At 42.8% G+C, this 20,169-nt stretch overlaps 1 protein-coding gene across 2 annotated transcripts in view; it reads right to left on the reverse strand.

Annotated features, from left to right (window-relative positions):
- Positions 1–20,169, reverse strand: part of IMMP2L (inner mitochondrial membrane peptidase subunit 2) — a 1,735,376-nt gene that overhangs the window by 435,764 nt on the left and 1,279,443 nt on the right. The window lies entirely within an intron of this gene.

Below are 20,169 nucleotides of genomic sequence, written 5' to 3' on the forward strand. Positions count from 1 at the left end.
CACATCACCCTCATCCTTCTTAGTGTGAGTTTTAAGCAACTCACTACGTGGGGTATCCCTCGCCCTGGTATAGCCATCCTGTATGGCTTTGTGGTGATAGTGACGAGCACCAAATCGTTTTTTCAAATCATCCGACTGTCGTTCAAACAATGCATCACTGGAGCAGACACGTTTCACACGTAAAAATTGACCAACAGGTATGGAGTTAATCACCTGACTTGGGTGTGAAGATTTCGCACTCAGAAGAGAGTTCACCGCTGTTTTCTTGCGAAAAATATCTGTGCACAAAAGTCCATCGTTCCCTTTAAAAACTCGCACATCCAGGAAATCAATTTCATCGTTACTGCAGATATAAGTAAGATTGATGTTATTAGTATTACCGTTGAGTCGTTGCATAAAGATGTCCAAGTGTTTGATCTCCCCCTGCAAAATCAAAAAAATATCGTCGATGTAGCGCAGCCACATATGGACTGCGCCCATCTCCGAATCTGGATATAAAATGGACCGCTCCCAATGTCCAAGAAAGAGGTTTGCGTATGAGGGCGCACAAGACGCCCCCATCGCAACTCCTCTCTCTTGGAGATAGAAGCGGTCCTTAAATAAAAAGAAATTATGAGAAAGAATAAATCTCAATAAAAGCAGGAGGAGATCAATCAGTTGGACATCCAGAGCCGTAGTTCTTAAGAAAAACTCAACCGCCTCAACCCCATCATCATGAGATATGGATGTATATAGCGACTCAACGTCTGCAGTTACCATGACTACATCCGTTTCAAAGATAATACCCTCCAATCTATTCAAAAATTCAGTTGAATCCTGAATGTATGAGGGATATTTTTGTTCACAAAAATATAGTGTGTCCACCAGGAAGACCAATCGTTTCTGGCAATAATAGTCTATGTGAGCCTGCTTGCAGGTTCCTAGATTATTATTTGAAGCCATTGGTCAGCACCCTTCCCTCATACATTCAGGATTCAACTGAATTTTTGAATAGATTGGAGGGTATTATCTTTGAAACGGATGTAGTCATGGTAACTGCAGACGTTGAGTCGCTATATACATCCATATCTCATGATGATGGGGTTGAGGCGGTTGAGTTTTTCTTAAGAACTACGGCTCTGGATGTCCAACTGATTGATCTCCTCCTGCTTTTATTGAGATTTATTCTTTCTCATAATTTCTTTTTATTTAAGGACCGCTTCTATCTCCAAGAGAGAGGAGTTGCGATGGGGGCGTCTTGTGCGCCCTCATGCGCAAACCTCTTTCTTGGACATTGAGAGCGGTCCATTTTATATCCAGATTCGGAGATGGGCGCAGTCCATATGTGGCTGCGCTACATCGACGATATTTTTTTGATTTGGCAGGGGGAGATCAAACACTTGGACATCTTTATGCAACGACTCAACGGTAATACTAATAACATCAATCTTACTTATATCTGCAGTAACGATGAAATTGATTTCCTGGATGTGCAAGTTTTTAAAGGGAACGATGGACTTTTGTGCACAGATATTTTTCGCAAGAAAACCGGTGAACTCTCTTCTGAGTGCGAAATCTTCACACCCAAGTCAGGTGATTAACTCCATACCTGTTGGTCAATTTTTACGTGTGAAACGTGTCTGCTCCAGTGATGCATTGTTTGAACGACAGTCGGATGATTTGAAAAAACGATTTGGTGCTCGTCACTATCACCACAAAGCCATACAGGATGGCTATACCAGGGCGAGGGATACCCCACGTAGTGAGTTGCTTAAAACTCACACTAAGAAGGATGATGGTGATGTGGTTCGCTTCATTACCCCTTATCATGCGCAGTGGAGGGAAATGTCGGATATTATTAGAAAACATTGGTCAATCCTTCATACTGACAATGATCTATCTCAAATTTTGACTCCATCACCTGCAATTACACCTAAAAAGTCAAAAACCCTTAAAGATCAAATTGTGAGAAGTCATTATATTCCCGCTGTTGCAAAACCATTTGGGGCTAGTAAGGGCATAAGATGGGGTTCTCGACCATGTGGAGACTGTGGCGCCTGCCCGCAGATGGACCGTGCTTTGGAATTTTGGGACTCATCACAAAAAAACACATATAAAATCACTGACTTTATCAACTGCCGGACATCAGGGATCATCTATTGGGCAATATGCCCATGTGGTCTTGTGTATGTGGGGCTCACATCCCGTGAGTTCAGGGTGCGCATTCTTGAGCACCTTCATGACATCCGGAATGCGGCCAAACTGCACAGACCAGAAGACATCTGCATTCTAAAGAATATCCCCAAGCATTTTAAAGAATGTCATAATTCCAACTGGCGACTGTTGAAGTTTAGGGGTATTGAGCAGGTCCATCTTGGGGCTAGGGGTGGTGACCTAAAAAATGCACTATTAAAAAGAGAAGCTCGTTGGATAACACTACTTGATACCACCAAACCTAAGGGTCTTAACGACTTGGTTAGTTACAGACCCTTTTTGACCTGATTTGACCTGTTGCTCTGCGGTGCTGCGCCATATGGGGTTGTAATTGCTGCTGGTTGTTCTGCCATCTGTTTTATATTTTTGTTTTTAATTATTTTTTCATCTTTTCCTTATCATATGATCTTTTAGATGTGGTGGGCTGTGTAGGCCGGACACTCAGGATGGATGAGATGGAAAAGAAGGAATAGAAAGGAAGCGGAATTGTTGTTTACACCTATGGACTTACAGCCATGTATATGAACAGTACACCAAAACAATAAACATCTCATACCTTGAACTCATTATAATATTGATGTGATGTTTATATATCTTTGTATGGTTGTGGCTGTTCAGCTTTATTGTGCTGCCCTCTTTCTTTCCCCTTTCCAATATGGTGCTAATAACCTCCGTCCTTTGTGCGCATGATCCCCTGATTCTCCCTCCTCCTCTCTGCCCAACGCCACAATTGAGGTCTGACCTGAGCGCACGCGCGGTCTGGCCTCGGTGACGCTGGCCGGCGTGGATGACGGACATCGGGTGTCACCACTCTGAGATGTGGTTGATAGCCTCCGTCCTGCGCGCGCACGGCCCCATGATCCTCCCTCCTCCCCTCTGCCCGGCGTCCTATCGAGAGTCCGGCTTGCGCGCATGCGCGGTCTGACTTCCGGGACGCCGGGCAGCGTGGGTGATGGACATCGGGCGTCCGCGGTGCGCCACTATAGGACGGTAGGACATACTGGCCTGTATATAATCAGCCACCCACATCACCCCTGCACCTCCCGACGAAGCGGCAGCGAAACGCGTCGAGGTGCAGGGAGGTGTGCATGTTGAGGGTCTCCCCAGCCCTTTGGTAAGATACTAGATCCAGCAACGCAGTCTGTGATCCCATTCAGGATCCCGGCTTTGGCAGGTTTAAAAATTTTCATGCATACATCTAATCATGCAAATTTCCCTTGCCATATATGGCACCATTACTAAGCAATTCTGATTGTATAAAGAGGGTTGTTTTTTATACATGTCAGGCCAAGGGCTGCGTTATATTGTCTAATACTTCTGTGGACATATGATCAAGATCTGATTGTCTTTATGTTATTTGTGGGGTGCTGCCTATATATGGTTAATCTTGCTACAATACAAACTGCAGGCAATCCATTCTAATAACTGACACTACATGTCCCCTGTAACATCTATAGCATGCTGTGAGATCTTTGTATAACCAAGTGATTTGATTCATTGGTCGTTGATCACTGTACCATGTCAATAATTTTCTATATTATCATGTTTTCTGGGCTGGACCCTCCGGGCGCACCTTCCTGTTTTTAATATGTCTCTACAAACACTACTGTGCACTTTGTGCTGTTCTGATTGTTATCCTTTTATCAATTTTGTACATTCATGAATAAATTTGCACCTCATTATAAAATGAAACATGGTTTTGAGTATTTAATAGATAGAGGTGCAATGACTATTTAATATGAAGGTCTTTTTGCTGTTTTTGTGGTCTTTTTTGGTGACCGTTCATATGCATGGCTTGTGATACTATGGACCTATTCATTCAATTGGTTTTGTTATACAGCCAAAGCTACCCAGGAGTTCATGAGTGCAAAAAAGTGGAACATTCTGCAATGGCCAAGTCAATCACCAGATCTTAACCCAATTGAGCATGCATTTCACTTGCTCAAATCCAGACTTAAGACGGAAAGACCCACAAACAAGCAAGACCTGAAGGCTGCGGCTGTAAAGGCCTGGCAAAGCATTAAGAAGGAGGAAACCCAGCGTTTGGTGATGTCCATGGGTTCCAGACTTAAGGCAGTGATTGCCTCCAAAGGATTCGCAACAAAATATTGAAAATAAAAATATTTTGTTTGGGTTTGGTTTATTTGTCCAATTACTTTTGACCTCCTAAAATGTGGAGTGTTTGTAAAGAAATGTGTACAATTCCTACAATTTCTATCAGATATTTTTGTTCAAACCTTCAAATTAAACGTTACAATCTGCACTTGAATTCTGTTGTAGAGGTTTCATTTCAAATCCAATGTGGTGGCATGCAGAGCCCAACTCGCGAAAATTCTGTCACTGTCCAAATATTTCTGGACCTAACTGTATATTACTGGATGCAGCCATTCTCACACAATAAAGGATTGAGTTTTAAGCATGTAGCTGAGCCCAGGGAACTGTCCTGCCCACACCAGGCTCTCAATAGAGTTTGTGCATTGACTGTGAGGTGTAAGGCACAGCAGGAGGCATGTTCTACTGCTCTGCACCTGAGTTTCTAGTCATGTAATGTAAATCACAGGGTAATAAAGCCATCAGTTTAAATAAACAACAGCACACACACAGATAAGAGAGGAATAGTTGCTTTTTGTTATTTAACTCCTACATCATGCTGTCCATAGCAAAAATCTGCTGACAGATTCCCTTTAAGGGAGCTTTTGGATCAGAATGATGGCTATCCCTTTCTAGAAGGACATCTTGGGCCATGTAAAATATATTTGGACCTCATGTTACAATAAAAGCTTATTGTATACTGCAGACCTGGGCAAGGGGCGGCCCGTGGGCCACATCCGGCCCGCCTACTGTCTGTGACCGGCCCGCCCGTCTTCAGCCGGTGCAGTGGAGTCAGGCTGCTGCGTGCCGGGCAGGGAGAGATCCTGCAGCTCCGCACATTGTAGGCAGCGGATCGCAGGAATCTCTCCTCTGTTCCCTGCCAGGCACCTTTCTCTGTGACACACGTGCGCGCTCTGATGTTGTCAGTGCGGCACGCGTGTGTCATTTCAAAAGTTCCCGCTTGGCAGGAGAAGAAGCTGCAGCAGCCGGGGCCTGAAGAAAAGCAGCGGCGGGGGCCCATACAACAGCATCGGCGCAGTCAGGGCCCGTACAAGAGAAGGAGAAACTCAGTGGGGGACCTGTACGGAGGTGCCTGAGGACAGGGACAATAACAAGGGAGAGGTAAGTAGTGAGTAATAAGCTGAGGAGGGGACAATTGTTGAGGGGGGACTAGTGACTAATACTGGGGGTGTAGTGGTGTAGTTTTACAGGTGTAGTATATGGTGTTGTGTGTATAGTGGTGTAGTATATAGTGGTCTATATAGGGGTGTAGTGGTGTACAGTAGTTTATTACAGGTGTAGTATATAGGGGTGTAGTGATGTATATTACAGGTGTATATAGGGGTGTAGTGATGTGGTATATTACAGATGTAGTATATAGGGGTGTGTGGTGTACAGTCGTTTATTACAGGTGTAGTATATAGGGGTGTAGTGATGTATATTACAGGTGTATATAGGGGTGTAGTGATGTGGTATATTACAGATGTAGTATATAGGGGTGTGTGGTGTACAGTAGTTTATTACAGGTGTAGTATATAGGAGTGTAGTGATGTATATTACAGGTGTATATAGGGGTGTAGTGATTTAGTATATTACAGGTGTATATAGGGGTGTAGTGATGTATATTACAGGTGTATATAGGGGTGTAGTGATGTATATTACAGGTGTAGTATATAGGGGTGTAGTAATGTAGTATATTACAGGTGTAGTGATGTATATTACAGGTTGTGAGACTGTGACCGGGGTTATCTATGACAGCCGGTATGTCTCGCCCCGGTTGTGCTCACTCCATGATAGAAAGTAAATCCACTATAGGGTTAATGCTGTTTCCCTACAGGCTGAAGGAAGGGTTAAATAGAATCAGGAACAAGGGCAGGTGTGCCGGGTGTGAGGGAGTGATCACAACTCCCTGAGTTTTCTGCTGGAGAGGCACATGTATTTTGTTATGGACTTTTGTTTGGACATTAAAACCGTGTGCTGTGAACCTTAATGCCTGGATCCCGTGTCTTCTGCTGCGCAGCCGACCGTGCTACCTCACAAGGTGTATATAGGGGTGTAGTGATGTATATTACAGGTGTAGTATATGGAGGTGTAGTGATTTAGTATATTACAGGTGTATATAGGGGTGTAGTGATGTATATTACAGATGTAGTATAGGGGGGTGTAGTGATGTAGTATATTACAGGTGTAGTATATAGGGGTGTAGTGATGTAGTTTATTACAGGTGTTGTATATGGAGGGGGTGTAGTGATGTAGTATATTACAGGAGTAGTATATGGGGGTGTAGTGATGTAGTATATTACAGGTGTATATAGGGGTGTAGTGATGTATATTACAGGTGTATATAGGGGTGTAGTGATGTGGTATATTACAGATGTAGTATATAGGGGTGTGTGGTGTACAGTAGTTTATTACAGGTGTAGTATATAGGGGTGTAGTGATGTATATTACAGGTGTATATAGGGGTGTAGTGATGTCGTATATAACAGGTGTAGTATATAGGGGTGTAATGATGTAGTTTATTACAGGTGTAGTATATGGAGGGGGTGTAGTGATGTAGTATAGTACAAGTGTAGTATATGGAGGGGGTGTAGTGATGTAGTATATTACAGGTGTAGTATATGGAGGGGGTGTAGCGATGTAGTATATTGGTTAGAACTGAGTTAATTATATTAGTCCGGCCCTCTAAAACCATCCAAATTTCTCATGCGGCCCCATGGGAAAATTAATTGCCCACCCCTGGTATACTGTATACCAGAAGAGGCTAATCAAAACCACCCATATTACTGATTTTTTTTAAAAAACGATAAAATTAATTTTAAACCTAATTATTTCAGCCTTTATGTTTGGTTCACCACAAAGTCCCATTTTCTCATGTGGTCCCACAGGAAAATAATTGCCAACCCCTGCCTTAGAAGATAATTACCCACCAATTATTATATTACAAAGGCTTTACATATTTTGCTGTAGTTTATTGAATAATTTACTTTTTCTTACATGAACTGGATGTTCTAAGCCAGATTACTTTAGCTCTAAAATGCACCCATTGCTGTGGAAATAAAATTATTATTAATAGGTATTGGTATAGAAGGACATCTTCTTTTTGATTAAAAAATAAAATAAAAAAAATGGCATGCCAGAGAAGGTAAGGGCAGGCGTGCTGTCAGGTATTCATGAGCTTTGTATAACTGCTAGATCTGCAGCAGAGAAAACATTGATTATATCAAAATGACAAGAAACAGCTCAGTAAGTGACAAATCACTGGAATCAGGGTCTCTGTCCTACATTATACTACTCTCAGATTGGGTAGCAAAAAGCTGCTGACAGATTCTTTTTAAACTCTCAAATTTCTGACCGATCACATTTGAAAAGAAACAAGAATGATAGAAAGCACCAGAAGAGATATAAAAAAATAACTTTATTGTATGTACATGTACAGAAATACATATTTCATGATCTGTATGTGGGCTGCAATTTCTGGGCTGAGGATGAGTCCTTAGTCCTAAATGTACAGCCTCATAGGCATATATTAGGCTATAAGTTTGGATGGAAAACCAGCCGTCAATCCATCACTGCAGTCCATATTCGGACTGTGAAATACACCCATTTAAGCCTGGCCTGCTTCTATATAAAATCAAACGCACATGGCGTAATATTATGAGCCCAATTCTTACAGATTATATCTTCCTTTTTGTCAGCTATAGAGAGCTCATTGAGTCTTATGCTGAGAATCCATTCACTACAATAAGGCAGCAGAGCTACTCTAGACTCCCTCTGGCTTGTGTTCAGCATTGTCCTTTTCAGAAGTGCACAAAACTGAATGATTGCTACTGTATTTTATGAATGCTAAAAACGATGGACACTGTGAGATCATAGGATGACACAGTCCAAAATTCTTCCCTCTGCATCGATATAGTGAATTTTCTGTTAGAGGCTATGGCTAAATCAGGTATTTTAGAGATTCACACATAAACCCTGGTGTAAGCGCTCAGCGTAGAGTGCAGGGTAAATGTGAGCTGAGCCATACTGTGATTTTTGGGAAAAAGAATGAATGAATTAATCACCAGTTGGTCAAGGTACTGCTTTCATTTATTTTTACGCTGTTCAGTGTGCAGTAGAAGGGACAAGTCTTTATTCTTCGGGTCAATGCAATACAAAATTTATGAAGTTTTTTTATGTTTGGCTACTATCACACACTAAAAAATGTTTTTTGGGGTTTTTTTAACAAAAAAGTTTTTGCATCACCATATTTTAAAATCTTTAATTATTCTAGCTTTCTACTGAAAAAGTCATGCAAGGCCTTGTCTTTTTTCAAGATGAGTTGACGTTTTGTTGCTCTCATTTTTGAGCACATAATATTCTTGGATCATTTTTATTCAGATTTGTGGGAGGCAGAATGAACATAAAAGTATGTCAGGCATTGTTGTTTTAGTTTTTTTTTTTTTAAACCATTCACCATATTGTAAAAGTAATAAGATTTATTCTTCAAGTCATTATAATTAGAGCGATACCACAATTACTGTATTTTTCAGATTATAAGATGCACTTTTCCTCCCAAAAATGTGGGAGGAAAATGAGGGGTGCATCTTAAAATCCGAATATAGCTTTACCTGGGGGTCCTGTCTGTGCGGCGATCAGGCGGCCAGATGCCTGTGGCTGCATGCAAGCGTCCAGGTACCTATGCTTGTGTGCAGGTGGCAGCCGGCAGTTGGGTGCCTGTGCCTGCGTGTGAATGGCAGTCGGGTGCCTGTGCCTGCGTGCAGGCGGCAGCCGGGTGCCTGTGTGTGGAGGCAGCCGGCACCCGGGTGCCTGTGTGCGGAGGCAGCCGGCACAGACAGGCACCCGGCTGCTGCCCTCACACAGACACTAGGTTGCCTCCCGCACACCGGCACCTGGCTGCCGCCTGCAAGCAGGCAAAGGCACCCAACTGCCGCCTGCACGCAGCCACAGATACGCGGCTGCCACCTGCACGCAAGCACAGGTACCCGGCCGCTTGCATGCAGGGTGTGCGGGCCGCCTGCTGGCTGCCACTGTGCGTGCAGCAGGCGGCTTTGCAGCAGGTTACCCAGTTTGTTCGCGGTCCTAGTTTCAAATGATGGTGCCGGGAGTGGGCATGGGCGCAGATGGAGCTCTTGGATGAGAGCTCCATCTGAGCATGCGCCGCTCCAGGGACCATCATTTGAACCGGGACCGCGGACACTGGGACACTCACTGCACTGGCCTGCTGCACGACTCACCCGCCGCCGCTGCTGCCGTCACCACGGATGTCGCTTCTGCCGCCACCACGGACCCTGCAGCACCTGCCACCACAGACCCCGCGGCTCCTGCCACCATGGACCCCGCGGCTCCTGCCACCATGGACCCCATCGCCACTGACCCGCCGTGCCTGCCAGCACAACCTCTGCCTCCTGTGACCCCACTTCACCACCACTGCTGCCCCCCTCCGGTAAGAGAACACCGGAGTATAAGGCGGACCCCATTTTTATTTTTTTACCTTTTTTATGTCTAAATTTGGGGTGCGTCTTATAAAGCGAAAAATACGGTATATTTTTTATACATTTTTGTGTTTTTACACAATAAAGACAATTTTATATATAAAAAAAAGTATTGTTTTTGCATCACTGCATTCTAAAAACTGTAGATTTTTAATTTTCCACAGATGAAGCTGATTGGATGCTTGATTTTTGCTGGACAAAATGACAGATTCAGCAATACTATTTTTCTTTACATGTGACTTTTAGATCACATTTCATTCCACTTGATTTTGGCAGTATGTTGAAAAAACAATGTTTTTTGCAAATTTTTTTAATTCTCTTTTTTCATGATGTTCACTGAAGGGGATAAATAGTATGACAGATTCATAGCTCAGGTTATTCTAAATACAAGAATACCAAATATGTGTACTTTTTTTGTTTATTTTTGTAGTTACATAAATATACAGTACGTGTTGATTGCTATGCTGTATTTTGTTTTTTTTTTTGCTTTTTACTATGTTTCAGTCACACACAGCGCCTGTGATTGAAAGCAGTCAGGTACGCTGTCACACAGGGTGTCTGACACTGTCTGACTGCAACTAATCAGAGACGTCGGAACTGCCGACGGGTGGGTGAAGCAGTGTATATGTATGAGGGATAATGAGCCGCCCCATATGAGTGGCCTGGAAACAGTGTTACAGCCATGTGGGAGACTCGATAAGTAAAACACACCTGCTCAAATCTCCCTACCCCTTTCTACCACCATTTTTAAGTGCCTGATTCGGGTCCCCATAGACTTAAATGGGAGTCAGTTCCAGGCAGATATCCGGGATCCGTTCCGGGCTGGAACTGGATTTTTTGTTTTTAAAATCCAGTTAGATCTGCTGATCCTAAGTATCTGCGGGTCCGCTCATCACTACTCTTAGGCCATGCCGCGGGCATTGTCTAATAGGCCACCATAGCCAGAAAATCCGGAGGCCATTATTTGACCCCATGTTGCAATGACAAAGACCTGAACCCTGTGATCATGTTTTGGAGATCCCGATTTAATGGGAGAGTGATCGCACTCCCCCTTCAAACAGCTTAAATGCTGCAATTGCTATTGATCAAGGCATTTAGGGGGTTAAGCAGACAGAGTCTGGTGGTGATCATCAGGGGATAGCTCTTGTGCCCCGTGCGATCACCATACATCATAGGTCGAGAACCCCATCCAGATCATGACATGTGGTGGGTATGTTAAAATGGTCGAGAAGTGGTTAAAGAGTATGTATGGATTAATGAAACTCTATGTGTCTTTATGCATTCCTAGAAAAAAAAACACCATTAGGCAGTGTTACATATAGCCATGGCTGAAATTGTTGCACGTTAAAATTGTTTCAGAAAATGAAGTATTTATAGCAGAAAATTATTGCAATTACACATCTTTTGCCATACATATGTTTATTTCCTTTATATGTATAGAAAGAACAAAAAAAATGAGAAAAAAGGCAAATTGGAAATAATTTCAAACAAAATTCCAAAAATGGGCCCGACACAATTGTTGGTACCTTTAACGGAATATTTGGTTGCAGATCCTTTGGAATAAAGAAATGCAATCAATCGGTTCCTATAACCATTAACATGGTTCTTACACTTCTCAACTGGAATTTTGGTCCACTTCTCTATTGCAAACCGCTGCAGGTCTTTTATATTTGAAGGGTGACTTCTCCCAACAGCAATTTTAAGATATCTCCACAGATGTTCAATGTGATTTAGATCTGTATTCATTGCTGGCCACGTCAGAACTTTCCATAGTTTTGGTTCCATCCATTTCAGAGAACTTCTTGAAGTGTGTTTGGGGTCATTGTCCTACTGGAAGACCCATACATAGAACGCAAACCCATCTTTCTGACACTGGGCACTAAATTGCGACACAAACTCCTTTGGTAATCTTCAGGTTTCATAATGCCTGTTACACAGTCAAGGCACCAGTGCCAGAGGCAGCAAACAACCCCAAAATATCTTTGAACCGTTACGATATTTGACTGTAGGTACTTTGTTTTTTTTCTTTGTAGGCCTCATTCCATTTTCTATAAACAGTAGAATGCTGTGCTTTACCAAAAAGTTCTATCTTGGTTTCATCTGTCCACAAGACGCTTTCACAGAAAAATTTTGGCTTACTCACATATATTTTGCAAACTACAATCTAGCTTTACTCATACCTCCCAACTTTTGAAGAAAGCAAAGAAGGACTAAGCATGCGGCGGGCGCAGCGGCAAATTTTTCCTCTATCTATCTATGATTCTATCTATGATTCTATCTATCCCTCTATCTATCTATGATTCTATCTATTCCTCTATCTATCTATGATTCTATCTATTCCTCTATCTATCTATGATTCTATCTATCTATGATTCTATCTATCCCTCTATCTATCTATGATTATATCTATCCCTCTATCTATCTATGATTCTATCAATCTATGATTCTATCTAGCTATCTATCTATTATCTATCTATCTATCTATGATTCTATCTATCCCTCTATCTATCCCTCTATCTATCTATGATTCTATCTATCCCTCTATCTATCTATGATTCTATCTATCCCTCTATCTATCTATGAAAGATTCTATCTATCATCTATCTATCTATCTATCTATGATTCTATCTATCCATGATTCTATCTATCTCTCTATCTACCTATCTATCATGTATCATTTATCTATCTGTCATGTATCTATATATCCCTCTAGCATCCATCCATCCCTCTATCATCCATCCATCCCTCTATCATCCATTCATCCCTCTATCATTCATCCATTACTCTATCATCCATCCATTCATCCATCCCTCTATCCATCCATACCTCCCTCCCTCCTTCCATATCTCCCTCCCCCCCTCCATCCATCCATCCATCCATCCATCCTTCCACCTGCAATACAGAGGTCAAGATTACCAAATCTTCCTGTTGTTCAATCCAGGCAGTGGCTCAGTGGTAGAGCTGCTGCCTATTGAACAATGAGCTCACGGTTCACAGGTTCAAGTCCTGGCCGCCCTGATAATCCAGAGCCGATGAGAATTTAATAAAATGTATTCACTGCACTGAGGGGAGGAGCCGGACATCAGCTGTGAGCTGCGGGAGTGCGGGACACACCTCTAAAACCAGAGCAGTCCCGCAAAATCCGGGACGGTTGTGAGGTATGCTTTACTAGGCCTCTGTGTCAGCATTTTATTTCATTCACATGTCGACAGATGGTTCCTGCTGATACTGATGCACCCTGAGTCTGCCTGACAGCAGTGCTTGATTATGTTGCCCAGCTTGGACAAAAGAATTTCAAGATTTCTGGGGATGAAGTTGTAACCTTGAGATTGTTCATATTGTTTCATCAATTTTGGTTCTTAAGTCCTTAACCCTAGAACGCATACCTGGGGCCTTGCAGGCCTGCTAGGTCATTTGTATTCTATGGTAGATTGAATTGCTTGCGCGTTCTAGGGTTAAAGTTCTCCTTCTCCTCTTTCTGGTCTCCATGCTTAGTGTGGTACACAGAGACACGCAATGCAAAGATTGAGTCAACTTCTTCTTTTTCTGTTTTTAGGTGGGATTTTCATATTGCCAGATCTGTTACTTGCCACAAGTGAGTTTGAACAAGTATAACATGTGTATGGCATGATGGCTCAGTGGTTAGCACTGCAGTCTTGCAGCGCTGGGGTCCTCGGTTCAAATCCCACCAAGGACAACATCTGCAAGGAGTTTGTATGTTCTCCACGTGTTTGTGTGGGTTTCCTCCGGGTACTTCGGTTTCCTCCCACACTCCAAAGATATACAGATAGGGACTTTAGATTATGATCCCCAATGGGGACAGTGTTGCCAATGTATGTAAAGCACTGTGGAATTAATGGTCCTATATAAATTAATAATTATTATATCAATTGCAATCATTTTCTGGAAGAAATACTTCATTTTCTGGACGAATTTCAATGGTTGCAACACTTTCGGCCATGACTGTGTGTGTGAATTCAGCAGTAGATGAAGTATAAAATATTGTTCTTTATTTCAAAATTTGATAAAAATATCAGATAGAAGCATATGACAAGTTAATTCAGGCAGAGATGGAAAAAATTATTACTGCTGTAAACGCACGACAAGACGCGTTTCGGCTTTATGCCTTTATCATTGTCATGATGGTCTTTCCTATTCATATTGAGTTTTGGCAAGAGATCCTGCCATTCAATCTGATGCAGAGCCTCCTCATGAAATAGCAGCATATCTATTGGACTTTTCTATACGGTAAGCTGGCTTCCTTCTGTTTTTTTCATTTTTTATATGTGTGAATGTAGCCTAAGAGAAAGTCTCATACAATCACTTAAAAATTATCTGTTAGTAATATTAATCATCCTAAGCCATCTATAAGGGCATGTAGGTCATAGGCAGCTGAATAAAATGATATATTGATATCTGCAATCTGATATCTTATTCCAGAGACATCAACATTTTTCTTATATGTAAATGAGCCATTCCAGACTATCAGCTGGACAGTGACCTGCATAAGAATCTGCTTTGAAAGCTTAAAATACAATATGTTAGTAAGAAAGTACAATTGAATGGAACTTTATCTCAATACAAACAGGTTTGCTGCAACAGCTCTCACAGCTCTGCTGTATTGCAACACTGCTGAGAAATGGAAGCTGAAGCACTATGAGAGAACAACTGCAGGTTTGTTGAATGCTGTGTCAGTAATAATCATTTGCAGGACTTCAGTGAGATCTGGAGAGAAGAGAGCGGCCAATACATGACTCATATTTATAAGAACTGTAAGATAGTCACTGGACAAGTCATGGAGAAGAAATACAGTATGTATCACAAAGGTGGTTATCCTCTGTAATGTAAGCCTGAAAGCAAGCTCCAAAACGTATAGTACTGAGGGGTAATACAACTGACAAGGGCCATATGAGCAGAGACATTTGAGCAGTGGCGTAACTACCGCGGTCGCAGCGGTCGCGATCGCGACCGGGCCCGGGAGGTTAGGGGCCCGGCGGCCGCCAGGCAGATCAGCAGCCAGCTCCTGTCAGATCAGCAGCCAGCTCCTGTCAGTGTGAGAGGAGCTGCGCTGATCTGTCACAGACCTCGCGGCCACTATTTGACCCGCTGCCGCCGCTGACACCGGGCCCCCCTGCCTGATGTCAGCGGTGGCACCGGGGCCCCCTGCCTGGTGTCAGCGGCTGCAGCGTCTCCCCCGTCACCGCGCACAGTAATGATGAAGCATAGCGCGGCCGGTGCCGCGCTATGCATCACCATTCTCCCCCTGTGCGATGACGTCACTCCCGAGCGACTGCTGTGCTGAGTGCACAGAGTGCAGGACAGGAGGACGCCGACCGCAGCACCGGGAGAACGAGCAGCGGGGAAGACAGCAGCGGTGGAAGGAAGAGAGAAGGTGAGTACTTGGTTTTTTTTTTTAATATAAGTGAGTAAACGGTGGCCAGAGGCTTGGGAAGGCAGTTCTGGGGAAGCTGCATTATTGTATATGGAAGCCTGGAGAGGCTGCTTTATACATGGAGGTCTGAGGAGGCTGCATTATATGTGGAGGTCTGGGGTAGCTGCATTATTATACATGGAGGCCTGGAGAGGCTGCTTTATACATGGAGGCCTGTAGAGGCTGCTTTATACATGGAGGTCTGGGGAGGCTGCATTATATATGGAGGTCTGGGGTGGCTGCATTATTATACATGGAGGCCTGGAGAGGCTGCTTTATACATGGAGGTCTGGGGAAGCTGCATTATTATACATGGAGGCCTGGAGATACTGCATTATACATGGAGGCCTAGAGATACTGCATTATACATGGAGGCCTGAGGAGGCTGGGTGCATTGTTATACATGGAGGCCTGGAGAGGCTGGCTGCTATATTATACATGGAGGCCTGAGGAGGCTGGGTGCATTGTTATACATGGAGGTGGTCTGGAGAGACTGGGTGCTATATTATACATGGAGGCCTGAGGAGGCTGGGTGCATTGTTATACATGGAGGCCTAGAAAAGCTGGCTGCTACATTATACATGGAGGCCTGAGGAGGCTGGCTGCATTATTATACATGGAGGCCTGGAGAGGCTGGCTGCATTATTATATATGGAGGTCTGGGGGGGCTGCATAATACAAAATGAAGGACACCTTATACATGGAATATAGGGGTGCCTTATGCATGGAGGAGTATGGGGCTGCATAATGCAATATGAAGTTTTATGGGGTTGCGTTATAATACATATAGGACTATGGGGGCTACATTATAATATATGGAGGACTATGGAGGCTACCTTATACATGGACTATGGGGGTGCATTATAAAACATTGGGGACTATGTGGTGCAGTATAATATATGGAGAACTATGGGGTGAATTATAATATATGGAGAACTATGAGAAATTCATTATAATAATTGGAGGGCTACTTTATACAAGGAGGACTATAGGGCTGCATTATAATATATGGAGGCCTATGTGGTGCAGTATAATACATGGAGAACTATGGGGTGAAATATAATACATAGAGAACTATGAGAAATTCAAGATAATAATTGAAGGGCTACTTTATACATGGAGGATTATGGGGGTGCATTATAATATATGGAGGACTATGTGGTGCAGTATTATATATTGAGTACTATGGGGTGAATTATAATGCATGGAGAACTATGGGAAATGCATTATAATACATGGAGGACTATGGAAGTGTATTCTAATATATGAAGGGTTATGTGGGAACCTTTATACTATTTGGAAGGCTATGTGGGTGCCATTATTGTATTTTGAGAACTATATACAAGGGGGGAAAAAGATACAAGCAGGGGATGGGAACGTTTTGTGCGGAGGGAAAAAGGCTCTTTTCCCTCAGCACCCAGCTTTCCCATGCTCTGCTATACATCTTCTCTCAGCACCCAGCTTTCCCATGCTCTGCTATACATCATGTCTCAGCATCCAGCTAGATTTCCCATGCTCTGATATGGGAAAGCTGGGTGCTGAGGGAAAGATGTATAGCAGAGCATGGGGAAGCAGTGTGCCGAGGACAAGATGGATATCAGAAAATAGGAAAGCTGGGTGCTGATAGAGGGATTTCAGATCATGGGAAATCTGGGTGCTGTGGGTAAGAGCCAAGTGTCAGCAAGCATCATTATCCTGTACCCCGAGTGTCAGTGTCATTATCCTGTACCCTAAATGTCGATGTACGTGGAGGGGGGGCCCAGGTCTGAACTTTGCACCGGGGCCCATCAAACTCTAGTTACGCCCCTGCATTTGAGGGACTGGCTGCTCACATATCCCCACCCCAGGGTAGTATGGTGGACATAAGAAAGTCCAAATGAATACATTAGCTGACTGTGAGGGTAAGAAGTCCTGTGTGAAGTCTTCATGCTTGGACTTGTGTGCTGGATGAACACTGTAGTGCCTTTGCTTGGACTGTGTATCCTGTTTCCAACAACAAAAACCCTCACTGTGGCCCTGATTCATTCCCGCCTTGATTACTGTAACTCTCTTTAATTGGTCTCCCCCTAACAAGACTCTCTCCTCTACAGTCCATCCTTAATGCAGCAGCCAGGGTCACCTATCTGGCTAACCGCTTCTTGGATGCCTCTGCTCTATTCCAGTCATTGCACTGGGTTCCCATATATCACAGGATCTAATTCAAACTGCTTGTTCTCACCCACAAAGCTCTCCACAGCGCAGCATCCCCCCCTACATCTCTGCCCTCAACTCTGTCTATCACCCCACCCGTTTTCTACGCTCTGCAAATGACTTTCAACTAACAGCCACACTAATTCGAACCTCCCACTCCCAGATCCAAGACTTTTCCGAGCTGCACCAATCCTCTGGAACACTCTACCCTAAGAAGTTTGGACGAATCACAACTTACTCAGCTTCAGACACACCCTAAAAATGCATCTTTTTAGGGCAGCCTATCACACTCCCTAGCCGAACAAAATTCCCATAGTCCCTCCACAACTTCTCAGAACATAACCCCACGTCAAACGCCATGGCACCCAAATGCATCTCAAAGTTCTAGCCAACTGGTCTAGCAAGCCATTATATATCCCCCATTTCCTTGAGATGTCTGGATTGCCATTGTACATAAGCACTTGTACCATGCCCTCCCCATTTCATTGTAGATTGTAAGCTCTCACTTGTTTGTATATGAACCTCCTGAATTTTAAAGTACTGCAGATAATGTGGGCGCTATAGAAATAAAGATTATTATTATTATTATTCTATGACCTACATATTGTTATGTGACACAGTTCTGGGTGTTGAACATTCTCAGCCCACCTGTCCAAGTTGTCTCCAATCACACTGCCAGCTCACCTGCCCATACTGTCTCTTTACATATCTCCAGCCTCTCTGCCCATACTGTCACCTCAAACATTCCCAATCCTTTTGCCCTACCCATACTATTTCCTCACACATTCCCAGCCTACCCATGCATATAGTATCTCCTCACACATTCCCATGTCCCCCTGCCCATACATTCCTAGTCACCTTCCCAACACTGTCTTCTCACATATTTTAATAGCACCCCTTTCTGTTCATACTGTCTCCTAATACGTTCCCAGCCATCTGCCCATACTGTCTCCTCCCAAATTACACCAAACTCCCTCTTGCACATATTGGTTCTGTGCCACACATGTCTTGAAACCAATCATGTTCCTCTGCAGTGCAGAAGTGACGTCAGCGACATGAGCTGATCTGATCATGTTGCTGACATCACCGTGTCCCGGAAGTGAATGCTTGAAGCCAGCCAGATGTCAAGAAATTGACCAAATTCCACTTCGTGGATGGGAGGGTTGTGGCAAATGGCAACTGCCTGCTGGCTGTACCCAGGGCAAATGCCCTGTCTGCCACCACCCTAAATATGTCCCTGCATATTTATGGTTAGAATTTCTTCTATACATAATTAGTGTAATACTATAAAATTGTGCTTTGCACCATATATGCGAGCAATATAAGGATATATTTAAATAATTGTATTTTACTGTTGGCAAAACAAATATGCAGTACATTCAAGAACAAGTTCTTTTTCCCCATAATATAGGCTGTCAAGCTTTAATACAAAAGCCGACTGTCCTCAGGAGCTGCATGGCGCCTTTATTGGTGTCAAGCATCTGACAAGTGATAAGGATGTACAGACTTAGTTTCCTTGCAGGTATTTACTTCAATTGAGATCTTCTACTTTCACTTAAATGACAGATTGGTGAGGCTAGTAAATGTCGATTCAGCACAATTCACGAGTCTGCAATAATATAGAAACCATTAAAGCATCTAGCCTACTGGACGTGCACAATATTCTACCTTTAAACCATCAAACAATAGTTGGTCTGTTAACAAAGTGCTATCCTCTGTTTAAAAAAATAATTTAGGATTTCATTTTCTTTAGCAATTCACAGAGCTTTTTTGCAGTGCATCAGATTTCACAGTTGGTCATAAGTTTATTGTCAAAACCACTGATTAGCTGTCATTTCACTTCAAGGATAAAAATTGGAGAATTGAAAAAAGCATTGCTGTCATCAGACATTTGTAATCATTTTAAAAACTCTCAATGAAAAACAAAGACATTGATTATATTCCACAGAACCTGTAAATGAGAATTATAACTGCAAAATTCAACACGTTTTCTCACAACAAAATAGTATAACAAGAAATACAAAAATATCCATAGGAGTGATAACGGGGTAATAATCATAAGTATACTATGCTAGTAAGCATTAAGAATATCATATGGAAAGACCTGTATGGGCTACCATAAACAATAAGGATGCAAAACCACTCAAATTAATTGCATAAAGACAAGAGGACACAAAGTGGTTGAGATGCAACAATATGTATCAAAATTTAATAATACATACAAATATAGTAGTACACAATAAGTACAGTAAGGATAAAAAAGACAGAGGTTGCAAAAAGCACTGAAAAATGGAGAATATCACATGGCATAAGTAATTGTATATAGATTGAAAACTAAGGACCATGTGATTGTCCAAGATATTCGCTGGTGAAACAGAAGTTGGCATACAGCAACAGCTAATATGAAGCAGTATACAATGCAATGCAATGCAATATAAATGCAAAATCGTATCAGGGCTGTATCAAAATATACAGGAAATCAGCAGTGTAACATGGCGTCAATCAGCCTGTATGAATAAAAATATATGGACCATGTAGTTGTCCAGAGTAATCACTGGTGACCCAGGGGTTAGCATACAGCAATTGCCGATATGAAGCAGTATATAATGCCAATACAACATCAGTGGAGAAACATACCACAGCAGTATCAAGGTAGAAAGAGAGTCAGCAGCGTGACATAAAAGTGCCAAGTGCAAGGCTACAGGACCAGAAGTCCCCCCCTAAATGGTAACGCGCGTTTCACGTGTTGAATAAACGCTTCCTCAGACC

The sequence above is a fragment of the Anomaloglossus baeobatrachus genome, chromosome 4 (assembly GCF_048569485.1).
Source record: "Anomaloglossus baeobatrachus isolate aAnoBae1 chromosome 4, aAnoBae1.hap1, whole genome shotgun sequence".
NCBI lineage: Eukaryota > Metazoa > Chordata > Amphibia > Anura > Aromobatidae > Anomaloglossus > Anomaloglossus baeobatrachus.